The sequence below is a fragment of the Pelobates fuscus genome, chromosome 1 (genome assembly GCF_036172605.1).
Source record: "Pelobates fuscus isolate aPelFus1 chromosome 1, aPelFus1.pri, whole genome shotgun sequence".
In the NCBI taxonomy this organism is placed as follows: domain Eukaryota; kingdom Metazoa; phylum Chordata; class Amphibia; order Anura; family Pelobatidae; genus Pelobates; species Pelobates fuscus.
This window is the reverse complement of record NC_086317.1, coordinates 114,430,760-114,452,249: the sequence shown is the minus strand read 5'-3', so window position 1 is coordinate 114,452,249 and position 21,490 is coordinate 114,430,760. Positions and strand designations below refer to the sequence as shown.

The following is a 21,490-nucleotide window of genomic DNA, read 5'->3' as shown; positions in this document are numbered from 1 at the left end:
AAATCCAAACCTTATATTGTAGTTGTGTACAGGATTGTACAATGCTTTTGCTATCCTAAATCTACGCAACCTGCTGCAGTCCATAAACAACTTGGTTCTGTATTGACCTTTCAATACTGTGGCTGTCCTAAACCACATCAGCCTACTATACCACACTTTGTCAACTGTAAAATCAGTCCCTTGAGTTACAGGAGCTTGCTGATAAAATGCTAGAGGGATATATGATACCCTACTCCTTCTCTTCTAAAACCCACTACAACTGCGCGCCTCAGCAGAGTGTTTAATCCAGCCAGCCATAGCAGCCAAGAAATGACATTCAAACATTACCACACACTGCCTTACACATTGCCTTATATAATGGTGATTACCTGTGGGATACTTGACACGTCCTCGACCTGTCAAGCCATGGCTCGAAGCCTGGCCTAGTCTGATGGAAATCCTGGAAGAAAGGCAGCGGCTACTGAAAAACACCACACTGACTCCAGAATATCTTTAGTTGGAGGATTTAGCTTTATTCAGCATTGAGAAGGTAACATGCTCATGCAGCCTACTAACAAAAGAAACCCCCAAAAGCAATCGTTGAGCATCCAAGCCCAGCTCCTTAATACCAAGATCCAAATGCAACAGTGCTACCGTGCTGCGAGAGGGCCTCGTTTGCATACTTGAACAAATGGACACTCTGGTGAGTGAATTCACTGAGGATCAAGAGGAAACCCGAAGAACAGAACTCCTCCGCCAGGAATACAATTTGAGCTAGGGGACCTGCCACATTCAGCATCTTGTCCTGTGCTGCCGTGAATCTTACCTAGATCCCCTTGCGAGGATCTTGGACATAGAAGTATAAATGAGGTGGTCAAAGTCTGGACCATTTTGTCAGGAGGTGCCTGATAATTTGAGGCCCTGGTATAAACTAATGTTGAAGGTCTTCTGTGGAACCTTAGAATGACTATATATGTCAAATTCCCAGTTATTTTAAATTCATTTATTATACTTCCTTTTTAATTTTCTTTTTTCTTGTATATAGGTCCAAATCCTACCAAGAAACCAGCTCCAAAACCTAAGCCAGAAAATCCTGGTACAGGTGGTGGTAAGACCATTCTTTTCTCAAATGTCTGAACATTTTATATATTTTTTTTGTTTTGTTTAGCAGTTATTTCTCCACAAAACAGTGCTCAGACTTGAATAGACAAATGTATTTATCACCAGTTATTCTTAAAGGAACACTCTAGGGTCAGGAGCACAAACGTGTATATGACCCCATAGTGTTAAAAACACTATCTAGCCCCCCCATACCCTCTTAAATATAGTAGATTCCAGTCTGCTGGTGCTGGCTCTGCTCCTGACCTGCCTCCTTGGCTGACATCATCAGAAGTGGTCATATCAGCCAATCAACACAGGAAAGCATTGGATTGGCTGAGAACTTCTGATTATCTCAACCAAGGAGGTGGGTCAGGGGCGAAGCCAAGCACCACAATGATCAATGCATCTCTATGAGGAAAGTTCAGTGTCTCCATGCAGAGGATAGAGACTGTGAATGTCAGTGCTGCACAGTGTGCACCACTGCCCCAGAAAGCACCTCTAGTAGCCATCTGAGGAGTGCCCACTGGAGGTGTCCCTAGGCTGCAATGTAAACACTACCTTTGCTCTGAAAAGACCATGTTTACTGCATAAAGTCGGCAGGAACTGACTATACTCACTAGAACAACTACATTAATCTGTGGGTGTTCTGGTGACTATAGTATCCCATTAATGTATATAGCAATGTTATCGTGATTCATTTGTGGAATCTTCCTTTAAACCATATTTAGAAAAGGAGAAAAAAAATCTAATTCTCTGCAGTGTTACTTTGAAAACCTGGAAACAAACTTGCATGTGGAAGAGCAACTAAATCTACTTACAACACAAAATGGATGAGCACTTACTAAAGTGGGGTGCTGAATAGATCTGACATCACCATACCAGTAACCATAGGCGTGCGCACGGGGTGTGCCGGGTGTGCCTGGGCACACCCTAATCCCCGCGGCACGCACTATGTGCTTCCCTCCGTGGGCTGGTGAGGGAGATCAAAGACCTCCCTCACCTAACCACAGGCAGGGAGGGAGGCAGGAGAGGACCCGGGGAGCTCTTGCCAGCAGCTCCGCCGGATTCCTCTCGCGAGGTCGGAGCGTTACCGCGGCAACGCTCAGATCTCGCGAGAGTGATCTCTAGCCCCCTTTGGGGCTAGAGTTCACTCTCCACTGGACCACCAGGGATGGCAGCAGCACGGTCCCCCCTCCCTACATAAGGTAAGAAGGGAGGGGGGATATTAACTAAACAGACCCCCACCCCACACATTACACACATACATCACCCTTACAAACACACACACACTAACAGCACCCTTACACACACAGCACCCTTACACATACACACACACTAATATCACCCACACACATACAGCACCCTTACACACACACACAGCGCCCTTACACACACACACACACACACACAGCAGTATGTGTGTGTTTGTATGTATATGTGTGTGTATGTATATATGTGTGTGTGTGTGTGTGTGTGTGTGTGTGTATGTATGTATGTATATATATATATGTGTATGTATATATGTGTGTGTGTGTGTGTGTGTGTATACATACATACATACATACATACATACATACATACATACATACATACATACATACATACGCGGCGTGTGTGTTTGTGCTTTAGGGTGCACACCCTTATACAATAGGCTGCGCACGCCTATGCCAGTAACTAATTTCAAACAAAGCATGGTCCAGCACTCTCCAAAAATAATGTAGTAAGGAAGCAACAAACAAACACTTCAGCTCACCTAAGAGCCCTTTTAAGCGCTCTTATGTGAGCCAAAACATCTGTTTTTGCTTTCTGCAATGCACTAACTAAAGAAATAAAAAATATTACATTATTTTTGGAGAGTGCTGAACCTCTGTTTAACTTTAAGAGAAATTTAATAATTACTGAAATGTACTCCTTCACATGAGAATTTGTTTCCTAACCAAAAGGTTAAGAAACTTTAAAAATTTAAAATTCAAATGTTCACTTTCTGCAAGAGTAATCCATTAACACTGATAAAGTACATGTTTTATATTCCAAAACACTGGAAAGTAATGCTGAAAGTAATGGCATAGATATTCTTTGTGAATTAAAGGAAATCCAAACCTTATATTGTAGTTGTGTACAGGATTGTACAATGCTTTTGCTATCCTAAATCTACGCAACCTGCTGCAGTCCATAAACAACTTGGTTCTGTATTGACCTTTCAATACTGTGGCTGTCCTAAACCACATCAGCCTACTATACCACACTTTGTCAACTGTAAAATCAGTCCCTTGAGTTACAGGAGCTTGCTGATAAAATGCTAGAGGGATATATGATACCCTACTCCTTCTCTTCTAAAACCCACTACAACTGCGCGCCTCAGCAGAGTGTTTAATCCAGCCAGCCATAGCAGCCAAGAAATGACATTCAAACATTACCACACACTGCCTTACACATTGCCTTATATAATGGTGATTACCTGTGGGATACTTGACACGTCCTCGACCTGTCAAGCCATGGCTCGAAGCCTGGCCTAGTCTGATGGAAATCCTGGAAGAAAGGCAGCGGCTACTGAAAAACACCACACTGACTCCAGAATATCTTTAGTTGGAGGATTTAGCTTTATTCAGCATTGAGAAGGTAACATGCTCATGCAGCCTACTAACAAAAGAAACCCCCAAAAGCAATCGTTGAGCATCCAAGCCCAGCTCCTTAATACCAAGATCCAAATGCAACAGTGCTACCGTGCTGCGAGAGGGCCTCGTTTGCATACTTGAACAAATGGACACTCTGGTGAGTGAATTCACTGAGGATCAAGAGGAAACCCGAAGAACAGAACTCCTCCGCCAGGAATACAATTTGAGCTAGGGGACCTGCCACATTCAGCATCTTGTCCTGTGCTGCCGTGAATCTTACCTAGATCCCCTTGCGAGGATCTTGGACATAGAAGTATAAATGAGGTGGTCAAAGTCTGGACCATTTTGTCAGGAGGTGCCTGATAATTTGAGGCCCTGGTATAAACTAATGTTGAAGGTCTTCTGTGGAACCTTAGAATGACTATATATGTCAAATTCCCAGTTATTTTAAATTCATTTATTATACTTCCTTTTTAATTTTCTTTTTTCTTGTATATAGGTCCAAATCCTACCAAGAAACCAGCTCCAAAACCTAAGCCAGAAAATCCTGGTACAGGTGGTGGTAAGACCATTCTTTTCTCAAATGTCTGAACATTTTATATATTTTTTTTGTTTTGTTTAGCAGTTATTTCTCCACAAAACAGTGCTCAGACTTGAATAGACAAATGTATTTATCACCAGTTATTCTTAAAGGAACACTCTAGGGTCAGGAGCACAAACGTGTATATGACCCCATAGTGTTAAAAACACTATCTAGCCCCCCCATACCCTCTTAAATATAGTAGATTCCAGTCTGCTGGTGCTGGCTCTGCTCCTGACCTGCCTCCTTGGCTGACATCATCAGAAGTGGTCATATCAGCCAATCAACACAGGAAAGCATTGGATTGGCTGAGAACTTCTGATTATCTCAACCAAGGAGGTGGGTCAGGGGCGAAGCCAAGCACCACAATGATCAATGCATCTCTATGAGGAAAGTTCAGTGTCTCCATGCAGAGGATAGAGACTGTGAATGTCAGTGCTGCACAGTGTGCACCACTGCCCCAGAAAGCACCTCTAGTAGCCATCTGAGGAGTGCCCACTGGAGGTGTCCCTAGGCTGCAATGTAAACACTACCTTTGCTCTGAAAAGACCATGTTTACTGCATAAAGTCGGCAGGAACTGACTATACTCACTAGAACAACTACATTAATCTGTGGGTGTTCTGGTGACTATAGTATCCCATTAATGTATATAGCAATGTTATCGTGATTCATTTGTGGAATCTTCCTTTAAACCATATTTAGAAAAGGAGAAAAAAAATCTAATTCTCTGCAGTGTTACTTTGAAAACCTGGAAACAAACTTGCATGTGGAAGAGCAACTAAATCTACTTACAACACAAAATGGATGAGCACTTACTAAAGTGGGGTGCTGAATAGATCTGACATCACCATACCAGTAACCATAGGCGTGCGCACCGGGTGTGCCTGGGCACACCCTAATCCCCGCGGCACGCACTATGTGCTTCCCTCCGTGGGCTGGTGAGGGAGATCAAAGACCTCCCTCACCTAACCACAGGCAGGGAGGGAGGCAGGAGAGGACCCGGGGAGCTCTTGCCAGCAGCTCCGCCGGATTCCTCTCGCGAGGTCGGAGCGTTACCGCGGCAACGCTCAGATCTCGCGAGAGTGATCTCTAGCCCCCTTTGGGGCTAGAGTTCACTCTCCACTGGACCACCAGGGATGGCAGCAGCACGGTCCCCCCTCCCTACATAAGGTAAGAAGGGAGGGGGGATATTAACTAAACAGACCCCCACCCCACACATTACACACATACATCACCCTTACAAACACACACACACTAACAGCACCCTTACACACACAGCACCCTTACACATACACACACACTAATATCACCCACACACATACAGCACCCTTACACACACACACAGCGCCCTTACACACACACACACACACACACAGCAGTATGTGTGTGTTTGTATGTATATGTGTGTGTGTGTGTGTGTGTGTGTGTGTGTGTATGTATGTATGTATATATATATGTGTATGTATATATGTGTGTGTGTGTGTGTGTGTGTATACATACATACATACATACATACATACATACATACATACATACATACATACATACATACGCGGCGTGTGTGTTTGTGCTTTAGGGTGCACACCCTTATACAATAGGCTGCGCACGCCTATGCCAGTAACTAATTTCAAACAAAGCATGGTCCAGCACTCTCCAAAAATAATGTAGTAAGGAAGCAACAAACAAACACTTCAGCTCACCTAAGAGCCCTTTTAAGCGCTCTTATGTGAGCCAAAACATCTGTTTTTGCTTTCTGCAATGCACTAACTAAAGAAATAAAAAATATTACATTATTTTTGGAGAGTGCTGAACCTCTGTTTAACTTTAAGAGAAATTTAATAATTACTGAAATGTACTCCTTCACATGAGAATTTGTTTCCTAACCAAAAGGTTAAGAAACTTTAAAAATTTAAAATTCAAATGTTCACTTTCTGCAAGAGTAATCCATTAACACTGATAAAGTACATGTTTTATATTCCAAAACACTGGAATCTAAAACATCCTGTGCTATAGGCTGGTTTTCCTCTCTGCTTAAACACTGCCGAACTTTATTCTCAAATTATTCTGACCACTGCAGCTAAATGCCACAACAAAATATATTTAACATAGTTTGTATGACCGCTACATAAAGTTAGATTAAAAAATGCAAGTTGTATACATTGTTTTCAGAGTAGTAGGACTTTTTGTATGTTGACACAAAAATAACCCATAAGATTTGTCTGCTGGCACAGTCAGAGACCAACCGTACTTGTCACAGTCAATTTTATTTTTTTGATTTTTCAGGAAGCTTTTCTGATGCTGATCTTCTAGGTGACAATGAATTACCAAATGAGCCTCAACCAGGTGAAGATGGTAACCCCAGTGGTAAGACCTGTATATTTTCTGTTTTATTGGACACGCATGAGACCATGGTCTGTTTTGCATTTGTTGTATTATATTGGTACAGTGAGCTATAGTTCAAATTTCATAGTACTGATTGCATTTTGTGGTTCAGGTGCACCTTGGATCTGCAGATACTGATGAACAGTTTCCCATGAAGTTTTACCAGCCTCATGTTATGTAGTTCATGAATATCTGCAGTACCAGGTGTAAGCCATGGCTACTTTTTAATGAGTGATTCTGATTTATGCCACGCTTGCCACTGCTAATTAAGCATGTTTTTCACAGCTTTGTTTTTAATATTTAAAACCATACAGAAAGTATTTTTGAGTTTAATGAAAACCACTAAATAGAAATGCTTGTGCTCAGAACCATGCTTGCTTTAAATCTCTAATGCTTATCACTTGCCCAGTTTAGAAAGTAAGTATTCAATGCAGTATTTACTTAACGCATTATGAAGTCATCCCTGTTTAACAACCTGTATAGTACCGTAGACTGCCCCTCAGGTTCCCTGACATGTTCAATCATTGACTTCCATTACTTTTATTAGTAGATCTCACTGCTAAAATATATTTTTCTTTCTATTTAATTTGCTTGCTTATAGGCCGTGCATCCAAAGCATCTGCTGGTATGTTTTTCTTGAAATATTGTGTACTGTTCGTGATCTTCTTTCTATTTGTTTTTCCTCTTTTACACAAATTTCCATTCTAAATGCCATCTTTCTATTAGAGTGTAGATTGTACCCCAGTCAGTTGCATACTACACACACAGCTGCCTACTTCTTGGGAAACTGGCAGCATACCTTTTTGCCACACAACTGTTCTTTAGCAAATACGGACTAGCGCAGCTCCTGTATTATCCATTATGACTTAAACCGTTTCTGTGACAGTAGACTGTGTTGATGAGACCCCCAATCGCTGGTAATGCTCTGCAAATTGAGGGCTTTACTATTAAATGAAAAGAGCAAGGAGAATGGAAGGAAGAATTAAATGAAAAGAGCAAAGAGAATGGAAGGAAGAATTTTGTGCAGGGGATGGATAGGGTAATAATAAAATGGGAAGGGGAATAGTGACGTGGAGAGAGTGACCACTTACCCCACTTTATTCAATTGTCACTTGTATCTCATGCCTTGTGTAGGGAAAGGGTAAGTGACATTGGTAGGAAAGGGGTGAAAATAAACTCTGGTGTTCACTTACGTTGGCCGTCCTCCTAAAACCAGTACATTTATTGCAAAAGTGGGACATTACTATACTACTGAGAGTGTATTGTCTATTTATCTTTTCAGAAATAAGCTTTTATTTCATTCATCCTTAGTTATATTTATACTCCCTCTTATACACATTGGGAGGAGTGAACCCTGGGATTAAGACTATTGGTTTTATACTCCTACAGTAGTAGCTCTCCTTAAGTGTGTGTGAAGGCACAGTGGCTCTCCATATGAGATCATTATGGTGTTTAACTGCACTGAGCCGCCACACAAAAAAAAACCTGTGTTCCCCAATACAGAAATGCTGTAAAAAAAAATTTGAACATTCCACATACCTTTTTGCGAAAGAGATTTCACAAAAATTGTGACAGAAGAAAAAAGGTCCTGTTTACCAAGGATTTTATTTTTGGGAGCTTTTAAATAGATTATATAATGGTTTTATATAATATACAGTGCCTTGCAAAAGTATTCACCCCCCTTGGCATTTTTTGTGTTTTGTTGCCACACAACCTGGAATAAAAATATGTTGTTTGAGGATTTGCATCATTTAATTTACAGAACATGCCCACAACTTTGAAGATTTTTTGTTTTTTTGTTTTTTTATTCTGAAGCAAACAACAAATAGGACAAAATAACAGAAAAGGTCAATGTGCATAACTATTCATCCCCCTAAAGTAAATACTTTGTAGAGCCACCTTTTGTGGCAATCACAGCTCCAAGTTGCTTTGGATGAGCTTGCCACTTACCACTGGAATTTGTGCCCATTCCTCCTCGCAAAACTGCTCCAGCTGCTTCAAGTTGGATGGTTTGCGCTTGTGAACAGCAATCTTTATGTCTGACCACAGATTTTCTATTGGATTGAGGTCTGGGCTTTGACTAGGCCATTACAACACATTTACATGTTTCCCCTTAAACCACTCAAGTGTTGCTTTAGCAGTGTGTTTGGGGTCATTGTCCTGCTGGAAGGTGAACCTCCGTCTTTGCCTTAAATCACGCACAGAGTGGTACAGGTTTTGCTCAAGAATATCCCTGTATTTAGCACCATCCATATTTCCCTCAACTCTGACCAGTTTCCCAGTCCCAGCTGCTGAAAAACGTCCCCACAGCATGATGCTGCCACCACCATGTTTCACTGTGGGGGATGGTGTTCTTTGGGTGATGTAATGAGTTTGTGCCAGACATAGCGTTTTCTTTGGTTAAAAAGTTAAATTTTAGTCTCATCAGACCAGAGCACCTTCCTCCATACATTTTGGGAGTCTCCCACATGCCTTTTCGCAAACTCAAAATGTGCCATTTTGTTATATTGCTGAAAGTAATGGCTTTCTTCTGGCCACTCTGCCATAAAGCCCAACTCTATGGAGCGTACGGCTTATTGTCGTCCTATGGACAGATACTCCAGTCTCTGCTGTGGAACTCTGCAGCTCCTCCAGGGTTAACTTGGGTCTCTGTGCTGCCTATCTGATTAATGCCCTCTTTGCCCAGTCCGTGAGTCTTGGTGGGCGGCCGTCTCTTGGCAGGTTTGCTGTTGTGCCATGTTCTTTCTATTTGGTTATGATAGATTTGATGGTGCTCCTGGCCTAACCCTGACTTGTACTTCTCAACAACATTGTCCCTTACTTGTTTGGAGAGTTCCTTGGTCTTCATGGCAGTGTTTAGTTATTGGTGCCTCTTGCTTAGGTGTTGCAGCCTCTGGGGCCTTTCAAAAAAGGTGTGTATGTAATGACAGATCATGTGACACTTATATTGCACACAGGTGGACATCATTTCACTAATTATGTGACTTCTGAAGGTAATTGGTTGCACCAGAGCATTTTATGTGCTTCATAACAACATTGGTGAATACATCCGAACATGCCAATTTTCTGTGTTCTATTTCTAAAAAATAGTTTTATGTATATATTTCATTTCACTTCACCAACTTAGACTATTGTGTTCTGATCCATCACATAAAATTCAGATTAATAAAACATTGAACGTAAGGCTGTAATGTAGCAAAATAGGTAAAAAGTCAAGGGGGGGGGGGGGGGGGGGAATACTTTTGCAAGGCACTGTATATCATAATGGAAAGCGTGACACTGCTGTAGTTTTGTATTTACACAAATAATTGATGTCCCTAAAAGACCACATATCTACGCTTACAATGGAGTTATAGTACAAATGTCATAAAATTTTTAATATGTAATCCAGGCTTGTGTATGGAATGAAGAGGCCTGAATTACATTGTGATTGACTATAGTCATATAGTGGCTTAAAATCAGAGTCTAACGAAAGCAATAGGTGATGCAAGAAGGCTAATGGACCAGAGTGAAAGGGAAGCAAATCATTAGTATTGGGTAAATGGTGAAAGAGAGCTTCATGAGTTTGGAGACTAAATTAATTACACTAGAATAGAGCATTTTTATTATTGTATAACCCCCTTTCTTCCATTCAGTGGTGTTACCTTGATTTGTTTTTTTTTTAGTTTACTTTATTCTGTTTTCAGCCTCTTGGGGTTCTGGGATATTTCAATATTTACTCCATTAACTGCTTGTTTGTCTTCTAACCACACTGTGCAGCTGTAGTGCGTGTATGCTGCTTTTGCATTCAGCTTCATTTAGTGCATGCTAGTTTGATGTTTAATCCTCTTTTTTAGATGTAGTCTATTTGATAGAGGTCAGATAGGACATTGACTACTATGTTTTTTTTGCTTCTACAGGTGGAGAACAGCAGAATGATGAAGGGGGTGAGATTTTTATTTTGTTACATTATTGCAGCTAATTTGATAGAAAAATGTTGTAATTTGATAGAAAAATGTTGTTTTGTTTTTTTAATCTTTGACTGCAATTGTCAGTATTTTACTTTTTCCAAATTTCAATGTGTATTTTGCCATCTTTATTGTAATCACTTTCAGTAGTATGGTTTTTACACTGCAAATGTCGTTTCACTTTTATTTATTTTTGCTTTGGTCCACATAGCTAAACCAAATGTAATAGCCGGCATACTGAGTGCAGTCGGCGTGGCTGCTTTTGGTGCTGTGACAAGTTTCATTGCTTACCAGAAGAAAAAGCTTTGCTTTAAAGGAGCAAGTGGTAAGTGGATTAATCTGATTTAAAATATTCATTATTTTTTTGACTGTTTTTAACAGAGAAATGGTTTTAAAACACTTGGCAATAGAGAAGGATGCTTCACTAGCGTAGTCCAGTTACCAGAGGCAAGGTCAGAAGTACTGCACACTTCACTTGGAGCACACATGGACAGAGGCTGTAAAGCACACAAGTAAAACAGACAAACTAGACTCTGTTATAGAGCCATGGGCGTCTGCAGAGCTGGGTTTACATAAGTGAATTCAAGGAACCTGAAACAATGAACTTACAAACAAAAGAACAACTATATCATTAATCAATATGGAATATCATGCAGCCAGGGGCGGACTGAGAACCCTCAGGGCCCCCGGGCAAAATAAATCAAGGGCCCCCTTACAGGCCCCACCCATACTCCGCAGCAAGCGCCACCCATGTCCCGCCTCCATGCACCGCCTCCAGCCACACCCTACACAATCTTTAGACACAAGGAACAAAAGTGCAATAATCCCTTCAAGGCCCCAGTAGAGACTACAATTGAGGGCTAATGGGCCATGGAGGGGGGTCTTTCTAGCAGAGGCTATCTCAGTGTCCTTTAGAGAGTGTGTTAGAAAGAATCCCCTCCAGGCCCTATTAGAGACTACAATGGAGTCTAACAGGCTTGGAAGGGGGTCTTTCTAACAGAGGCCATCTCAGTGTCCCTGCTGGAAACAGTCGCCTCCAGGCCCCAGTAGAGACTACAATTGAGGGCTAATGGGCCATGGAGGGGGGGGAGCATTCTAGCAGAGGCTATCTCAGTGTCCTTTAGAGAGTGTGTTAGAAAGAATTTCCTCCAGGTCCCATTAGAGACTACAATGGAGTCTAATGGGGCCTGGAGGGGGGTCTCTCCAACACTCTGGTTCCTATTCACAATATAGCAACACAACATAGCTGATACCTAGGCCAAGTTGGCTCCTCTTACCTTAATTACTGTTGCTGGCTGGCAGTCTGTGGGCTTGCTGGAAGGCTGTGGGCTTACTGGCTGCGGCTGGCAGGCTGTGGGCTTGCTGGCAGGCTGTGGGCTTGCTGGCTACTGCCGGCAGGCTGTGGGCTTGCTGGCTACTGCCGGCAGGCTGTGGGCTTGCTGGCTACTGCCGGCAGGCTGTGGGCTTGCTGGCTGCGGCTGGCAGGCTGTGGGCTTGCTGGAAGGCTGTGGGCTTACTGGCTGCGGCTGGCAGGCTGTGGGCTTGCTGGCAGGCTGTGGGCTTACTGGCTACTGCCGGCAGGCTGTGGGCTTGCTGGCTGCGGCTGGCAGGCTGTGGGCTTGCTGGCTGCGGCTGGCAGGCTGTGGGCTTGCTGGCTGCGGCTGGCAGGCTGTGGCTTGCTGGCTGGCAGGCTGTGGCTTGCTGGCTGCGGTTGGCAGGCTGTGGGGTTGCTGGCTTTAAGCCTAACTGGTGGCCTGTAGGCTGGCTGGCTGTCTACTGGCCAGCCTGTGGGCTGGCTGGCCTGTGGGTTGGCTGGCTTGCTGGCTACTGGGGCACTCGTAGATTATTTAAAGAAATAATCCATGCACAATAACCACTATTACTCTGTGTAGTCGTTATGGTGCCAGGAGGGCCGGGCCCCCCTCCCAGAGTAAGTAGTCAAACCGTTTAAGAACAGTTTGACAACTTACCTGGGGTCTGCTGGGATATGAGGCTGTAGTAGGGTATAGGAGCAGTGGTGCAATGTGTAAGGGGTGCAGTCTGTGTGAAAGGTTCGTGTGTGTGAGGGGGTGTAGTGTGTGAATGTGTAGGGTGTGTGGGGCAATGTGTGTACGAGGGGGCTGTGTATGTGTGTGGCAATGTTAGTATGGGGGGCTGTGTGTGTATGGGTGGGCAGTGTATGTGTGTGTGTGTGAGGCAATGTGTGTAAATGTGTATGGTGTGTATGGGGGGCAGTGTGTGAATGTGTATGGTGTGGGGGCAGTGTGTTTATGGGGCTAAAGTTCACTCTCACCACTGCGACCACCAGGAATACCTGGTGGTCACAGTGTTGAGAGTGAACTCTAGCCCGTAGCTCCAGGGCTAGAGTTTACTCTTGCAAGAGCCGTAACGTTGCCGTGGTAACCGCGGCAACGATCTGTGCTCGCGCAAGAAGGACCCAGAGGAGCTGCAGGCTGAGCTCCCGGGTCCTCTCTTCCTCCCTCCCCTGCCGGCTGCCCGCACGGTGCCTGCGGACAGGGGAGGGGGCAATTGCCCTCCTCTTACTCCCCCCTCCCCCTCTTCTTACCCCCTTCTTACTCCCACTCTCTTCTTACCCCCATTCTTACTCTCCCCTTTTCTTACTCCCCCCTCCCCCTCTCCTTACTCCCCCTTCTTACTCTCCCCATCTTCTTACTCCCCCTCCCCCTCTTCTTACTCCCACCTCTTCTTACTCCTCCCTCTTCTTACTCCTCCCTCTTCTTACCCCCTCCCCCTCTTCTTACTCCCCCTTCCTCTTTTACTCCCCCCTCCCCTCTTCTTACCCCCTTTACTCCCGCCCTCTCTTCTTACTCCCCCCTTCTTCTTTTACTCTCCCTCTTTTTACTCCCCCCTCCCTTCTTACCCCCTCTCTCTCTTCTTACCCCCCTCCCTCTTCTTACCCCCCTCTCTTCTTACTCCCCCCTTCTTCTTTTACTCTCCCTCTTTTTACTCCCCCCTCCCTTCTTACCCCCTCTCTCTCTTCTTACCCCCTCCCTCTTCTTACCCCCCTCTCTTCTTACCCCCTCCCTCTCTCTTTTTACCCCCCTACTCCCCTCTCTCTTTTTACCCCCCTCCCTCTCTCTTTTTACCCCCCCCCTCTCTCTTTTTACCCCCCTCCCTCTCTCTTTTTAACCCCCCTCTCTCTTTAAACCTCCCCTCTCTCTTTTAACCCCCCCTCCCTCTTTCTTTTAACCCCCTCCCTCTTTTAAACCCCCCTCCCTCTCTCTTTTAACCCATCTCTTTTAACAACCCCCATCTCTTTTAACCCCCCATCCTCTCTCTTTTAACCCCCCATCCTCTCTCTTTTTACCCCCCTCCCTCTCTCTTTTTACCCCCCTCCCTCTCTCTTTTTACCCCCCCCTCTCTTTTAACCCCCCTCCCTCTCTCTTTTAACCCCCTCCCTCTCTTTTAACCCCCTCCCTCTCTCTTTTTACCCCCCTCCCTCTCTCTTTTAACCCCCCCTCCCTCTCTCTTTTAACCCCCCCTCCCTCTCTCTTTTAACCCCCCCTCCCTCTCTCTTTTAACCCCCCCTCCCTCTTTCTTTTAACCCCCTCCCTCTTTTAAACCCCCCTCCCTCTCTCTTTTAACCCATCTCTTTTAACAACCCCCCTCTCTTTTAACCCCCCATCCTCTCTCTTTTTACCCCCCTCCCTCTCTCTTTTTACCCCCCCCTCTCTTTTAACCCCCTCCCTCTCTTTTAACCCCCTCCCTCTCTCTTTTTACCCCCCTCCCTCTCTCTTTTAACCCCCCCTCCCTCTCTTTTAACCCCCCCTCCCTCTCTCTTTTAACCCCCCCTCCCTCTTTCTTTTAACCCCCTCCCTCTTTCTTTTAACCCCTCCCTCTTTTAAACCCCCCTCCCTCTCTCTTTTAACCCATCTCTTTTAACAACCCCCCTCTCTTTTAACCCCCCATCCTCTCTCTTTTAACCCCCCATCCTCTCTCTTTTAACCCCCCATCCTCTCTCTTTTAACCCCCATCCTCTCTCTTTTTACCCTCCCTCTCTCTTTTAACCCCCTCCCTTTCTCTTTTTACCCCCCCCTCTCTCTTTTAACCCCCCCTCCCTCTCTCTTTTAACGCCCCCTCCCTCTCTCTTTTAACCCCCCCTCTCTCTTTTAACTCCCCCCCCTCTCTCTTTTAACCCCCCCCCTCCCCTCCCTCCCTCTCTCTTTTAACTCCCCCCCTCCCCTCCCCTCCCTCCCTCTCTCTTTTAACTCCCCCCCTCCCCTCCCCTCCCTCCCTCTCTCTTTTAACTCCCCCCCACCCCTCCCCTCCCTCCCTCTCTCTTTTTACCCCCTCCCCGTAGCGTGGCCGAGAGGCTCTGCGTCCGCGGTGCCGACCGGATTGATAGGAAGGTGCACACACACACCGAGTGTGCACCTTCCTGTCAGTCCGGCCGGGTACAGGAAACAGAAACTCCTGTTCCGCGCGGAACAGGAGTTTCTGTTTCCTGTACCCGGCCGGACTGACAGGAAGGTGCACACTCAGTGTGTGTGCACCTTCCTGTAACTCCGGCCGGCACCGCGGACGCAGAGCAGCTCGGCCACGCTACGGGGAGGGGAGGTGAGAAGCTGCAGCCGCCTGAGCGCTCTTAAGAGAGCGCTCAGGCGGCTGCAGCATTTAAAGGGGCGGCCGGGCCCCCTGATGGCGGGCCCCCCTCCCGGCCGGGCCCTCGGACCATGTCCGAAGTGCCCGACCGGTCAGTCCGCCCCTGCATGCAGCCTTAACCATTGTTTAGGAGACATTCTGACAGATATAGAATGGAAAACAGAGTGCGAGCCTGTTGGCTTTTCACATTCTTTTCAGGCTTTCAGATGCATTTTGAAGGGGTGGAGGGTTGTTTGGGGTTTATATCCATATATGCTAATATTGTTTTTATTATATATTTATAGTAGTACAAGATTGGGATAACTAACCATAATTAGTTATTTTCTCTTCATAGATTTTTTTTTTCTTAACAGTAATACAATTGGGAAGCTCCTTCTTTAGCAGATAGGACAGATTCAGTAAAGCTATAATTATCCTCCCACGAGTTAATTAGTCTTGTATCCTACCTCTCAAGCTAAGGGTACCAATATAATACTGTTGTGAAATAAAGATACAAAGAAAAAAAAATGCTATGTATAGACAGATTTACTCATTGCCAGGTGTTTATGGCATCCTTGAGTGATACTCTTGAGTAATATCTTACGAGACAGAAATGGAAATAAAAAAAAGGAACTGCATTTGTGTGACTCTTTGGAAATGCTTTAAATACTTATATTAAAGGTGACATTGGAAGAGGCTCTGTAATGCAAATTGAAGTAGTGCGTGAAAATATATGCTATAAGGACAGTTTGACTGTTCTTCAAATGCATCTTGTAAGCTGTGCCTTATGTGGCAAATATAATGCAAGATTGTAGATGTGTAAGAAATTGATCTCTTGAGGTTGGTAAACTGTAAAATAGCAGGGAAATGTGGCCATTTTCCACTGTAATCCTCTAAAAATATGGCTGAAGTGCAAACAGGCAAATATCTCACACTAATGACAATATGCTTATTCTCTATATGCACAAAACAGATTGGTTTACATTAAGTATATCATCGTTCCCCCTTTCCCAGGGCATGTAAAACCCCAGTTTCACTAGTGTTCTGATGCTTCTAATGGATAAATGCTAAATCAATTTTGGATGGTGAATTAATAGAAAACCCCTTTAGCTTCTCTTGAAATACTGCAACCCCTCTTAAAACTACAGTTGCTGACATGACAAAAATATTAAACTATTAAACTGGGTGTTTGGCGGGGGAGACCTACTAATTTGTAGTAGTGCTGTAGATAGCCAGACCAATATACTTTAATAGAAACAGGGTAGAATATACCTAAACATATGAAAAATAAAAGAAAACGCTTATAGGGGATTAACGTAAAACACACGGATGCCCCTTATGTTTATGTCACACTCACGAGATATATGTGGTTTTCAGGCACATCAAATAGATGAGTATTCTTAAGTCCCTCAGGGTCAGAGTAGTAGTTTGGACATGTAAAGAATAATAAAAATCGACATAGTGTAACGTTGTTATGTAAATAAAATCACAGCTTTAATGGTTGCACTTACAGTGTAACTCTTGTAAAAAGGCCCATCAGAACAAGTCTTTTCCTCCCATCAAAAAGTGGAGCAGAACGTCCTTGTTGAAATTTCAGGCAGGCAATACACAATAGTAAAATAATAAAATAATTAATGGCAATCACTATCAGTCTCTACGCGTTTCGTCCGGTTCACCGGACTTCCTCAGGAGTAGTGGAGTGCTTCAATCCTTCTCGGGCTTCCAATCCCTTTTAAATCTTCCCGCCGACATTTTGATCCAAAATTTTCAATTCCGAACAGCTGATTGTCCATATGTTCATACGCTCCATATATGGAGTTCCGGCTCTCCTTCGTGGAACGCACGTGCGTTCCACAGACCCGGAAATACCCGCATCACCCTAGACTGAGCGGATGTGTGTCACTGGAACGCACATGCGTTCCACTTCGTCCAGTCGTCAACGGCATTGGAAAAAACCCATACGAGGAAACAAGATAAAGAAATCAGATAAAGAAATAAAATGAGATGAAAATAAAGACATATTAGATGTCCAATATATCATGAGACACAAAAATGAATACAGTACGGATTAAATCAAAAAATAAAACACCATTATACTTATAGGTCTAACAGGACCTTCCTAGCTATCTATCAGCACTTTGCTATGTATTAAAAACACACAAATCCAGACATATCTTACATAACCAATATTATAAAAATGTTGTAAAAATCCAAACATCTCTTACATGACCAATATTATGAAAACACTTTATCCATATGTGACAAAGAGTGGAGTTGGGAAGGAGGGATGTGAGGAATAAAGGGGTGGATTCTGGAGCCATCTGGCCTAAAATAAAATAAAATAAAATAGAAAATAAACAAATCAAACAGATAAAACAAAAGTGAATGATGTTATACTTTAATGTGTGCTTCCTTGTACCCTGTATTGTTGTAGTTGCAGTCTAATAGAAATAGACAGTTTGTTGTGCTATAGATTTTTTTTTTTTTTTTTTATGCTGTCTTTTTGAGCATGTGGGGATTAGTACACTGATTGGTTAAAGTAATGGTCAAATAAGAATCTCTTTGCAAATACAAGTTTACTCTTGGAAGATTAGCAAAGTTCAAAACACAGGCCAAATTGAAGAAATCTAAGGCACTTGCTTCGACCTACTTGATTCTTCACATAACTTATACAGACAATTATTTTAGCCATGTTCTATTTTGTGTATACAGTATGAGTTTTAGAAAAAAATAAGTGATTTACATTTCGAGTGATGAATATGGTTTACGTCACTAAGTTGCTATTAATTCTGTCCTGCTCGCCTTACTGGTGAGCTAGGTGAGGTAGCTCATTGATAAATAAAAAAACATAGCAGCTAAACCAGAATATCCGCAATGAGACAAGGATCAAATAAGTGTTGGAATTCAAGTCACAGCAGCCAAACATTTGCCTCCCATTAAAATCAAACAGTCTGGATCATGCTGAACTAAGAAGGAAACAAAGGGAGCCATTGTAAATGCATGAATGTTGTGTGTATGTGTAGAGAGCGAGATGGGGAAAGCATAACTCTTTTTTCCCCTAGATTTATCGAATACCAATATAGGTTACGATCGGCAACATATGCAATCTCCCCTTTCTGGAAGATCTGCTAAGTAGAAAATGCATAATTTGTATTCAGTGATTTCAAACCCTTTAATAGATCCCTACATTTTATTTTATTCTAGAAGACCCAGAAAATGTAAACATGGATAATAAAGGAGACCAAGTAGATCCACAAGGTGAGTAATGAAAACTTACAGCTGATCAGTTAGTTAATTTGTATGAGTACAAACAGAGCTGGAGACAAATGGGCTGAATACAAGAAACAGACTATTCCTAAAACTGTAACCAATATCGTTAAAATGACTGAAATCGAAACATAAATGCTGATACTAGAACTGAGGATTCTTTTTAGCATCACACTTTGTAGATTGTAATTCTAACAAAATGTATGAGCCGTTTCCACTTTATTTTTGCTTTTTTAACTGCAATGGTCAGGAAGACATCTGTGTTTCAACCACGTGCACTGTTTGTTATGGAAACTCCCTAGCTGGTTGTTCTAGTACTGGCTAGGTCAGGGCAAAGCATCCTTCAATACTCCAGATGTTTAGGACTACACCTCCCATGATGATATCCCATCTTTATGGCAGTAAGATCCTTATGGGAGATGTAGTCCACAACATCTGGTGTGTCGCAAGTTGCCTACCCCTGCGCAGTGACGTCACCAGTATTCTGATGCTGGTGACGTCACTGACTAAATAAATTTGCCTTGCTGGGGGATTCCTCCCAGGCAGAGCAAGTCAAAGAAGAACAGAGGAGTAGTGGCAGACGGTGCGGAGGTGCATGTTACCAGAAGAGTAATAACCGCAAAGCATGAAGATGATGGCACTGGAAAGGAGGACAAATAAGTCTAGTTTTATATATAACATTGAATACACCATGCATCTTTATCTATGGTGAATTCAATGTATATGTGAGCGATTTTAAGGCAAGTTAAATTATTCATAATAGGTTCACTTTAATTTGTGGTTGTGGAATAGGGAGGGGTGTGTATTATTGGGGCACACACCTCTATTTCTGCCAAAATGATTTTGTTTGTGGGGTGTTTTTTTAATTTATTTTATTTTTTTATGCTAATTTCTGAATCTTTTTGTTTCAGCACAAAATACCCTTCTCCCTAAATAATCCTGGCAACTACAAAGAAAATCCTTGATGGTAGTCTTTAATTAAACCTGAAAATTCACAAAGGAAGGCACAAGAAAAATGTTAGCAATGTTGTCAGAGTTATTTTGTGGACTTCTCTGTAAATGTGTCTTCTCCACTGTGTGGTGTAGATCTGTATACTGGAAACTACGTGGGACGTGCATTGACATATGCAAGTTTATTCACTAAGTGACAAGTGAGAATAGCTGAGAATGCAAACCGATGTTCAAATTTAAGGCCAAATAGTTAAACTGGCAGCAGAATTAATTTTTTATTTTTTTTTTGTCTATTTTGACCTAAATTTTGGAATTTCCAGCAATTCTCATTTTAGTAAATAGCCTGGCAAGGTGCACTTTTTTAAAATTTTATTTTTGTTGGATTTTAGTCAGTTTTTTTGTTTTGTTATAACAAGAAATTATCTGCCTTTGGCTCTGCAGCTGCTTTAACTAAAGCTAACACAAAGTTCCACCAGGATACCTGTGGAATATCATGATACTTTTAGTCCCTTGCTGCTGGTGAATCAGAGCTAGTCACTTTGTTTAAAATGCTTGTATTTGATAAGATTTTGTTTTGTTTTACTGATGAAGTACCTTAAACACACCTAATAGTTTTTGTCCATCTTGTTGCCACAATCCTCAAATCCCCCATATGTACAAGATCACCAAAAAAATTCGAAACATTGGCATATTATCATATTATACGTTTGAATTCTTTAGAAGACCCTACATGATTTTTATGGCTTTTAAACGGTTTCCTAACCTGTTGTTACTTTTTTAACTTTATATCTGTACACATAGCTATTTGTATGTTTTTTTTTTTTAATTTGCTGAATGTTCTGAAATCCTAGATGCATTGCTCATTAAAATACTTCTTTTGTAAAGAATCATCTGACACCATGCCTCCAGTGGTGTACTATGGAAAGTAGAGAAGGATTCCAATCAACATCACACATATAAATGTAACCGGGCATCCAATTTTTTTAATTTTTTTTTTTACATTTAATATTTCTGTAGCATGTGATTATGTACTCTCAAAAGGTGTAACTGCGCCCGTACAAATATTGGAAAGTTTAATTCATGGAAATTCAAAGTGACTTTCAAATTTAAGACTAACCGTTTCAACAATTACCACTTTAGTGAAAAGTCCTGAGTGAATGTCAAATACTTGGCAAACTAGACTTCCCAGAAACAGTCATTCACTGAATTGTGAATTGATTGGAATTTAGTGAATTTAAACTTTTAGGCCAACATAGCTAAAGTGACAACCTAGCTGAATGGATTGGATTTGTAAAAATAAAAATTTCAATTGGTCTGTTCTACTAGACTAAATTTTTGTAAATTAATTTTTAATTCCTAGTTCACACTTTATCGAATTAACCAGAGTAAGCTGCTAGCAATTTTATTTTGTGGGGGAGGTTAGCTGTAGTTTGTTAGCAGAGGATGCCCATTCATTATGCTAAATCTATTAACATGTACTATTACCTCTGTTTTGTTGTCTTATATCCATTCGTCTCCAAATATAAAACTTCTGGTTAGTCACATACCTTTACATGCCACGTCTTTGAAATAAAAGGTGAAACTCTAATGCTGTCAGTGGATCCGTTAGTCATTTAGATTGTTTTTGTTTTGTAATGCATTAGCAGATTCAAATGATTTGTTGTGTAAGTTTTAAACGTAATGTTAAAGAGGCGCTATCTTCAGAAGGTGTGTACACATCATACATCAGTTTAAAAACAAAGTGCATAATTTTTTTTGTACAAAGAATATGAAAAAAGATTCTTGGTAGACATTTTACATTCTAAAGGCATGGGTGGCACGCCACATCATCGGCTCAAATAATCCGTACAGAGATGGGGGAGGGAGATATAAGAGATAAGATTGTTAATCGTATGTATCCCAATAGGCGTAGCATAGCAGCTATCCACTAATTGGGTGGGGTCTAGGATTTTGTTTCTGAACTAGAAATTGAGTATTTAATGATAACTTCTGTGTTCTTGTTGCTTGGAGCAAGTTAAACAAGCAACTATGTCGTGCAAGAAGTTCTTTGTTTGCAAGGTAACAA

General features: G+C 42.3%; 1 long non-coding RNA gene across 2 annotated transcripts; it reads left to right on the top strand.

The window, feature by feature from the left end:
- Positions 1-4,157: 4,157 nt before the first annotated feature.
- On the top strand, positions 4,158-21,013 carry LOC134607256 (uncharacterized). Of its 2 annotated transcripts, XR_010090679.1 has the most exons (7): positions 4,158-4,257; positions 6,560-6,640; positions 7,260-7,283; positions 10,558-10,584; positions 10,817-10,930; positions 18,412-18,465; positions 19,386-21,013. It is a non-coding gene; the product is annotated as an uncharacterized LOC134607256 (long non-coding RNA). The 2 variants fall into 2 exon arrangements; XR_010090678.1 differs by lacking the exon at positions 7,260-7,283.
- Positions 21,014-21,490: the final 477 nt, after the last annotated feature.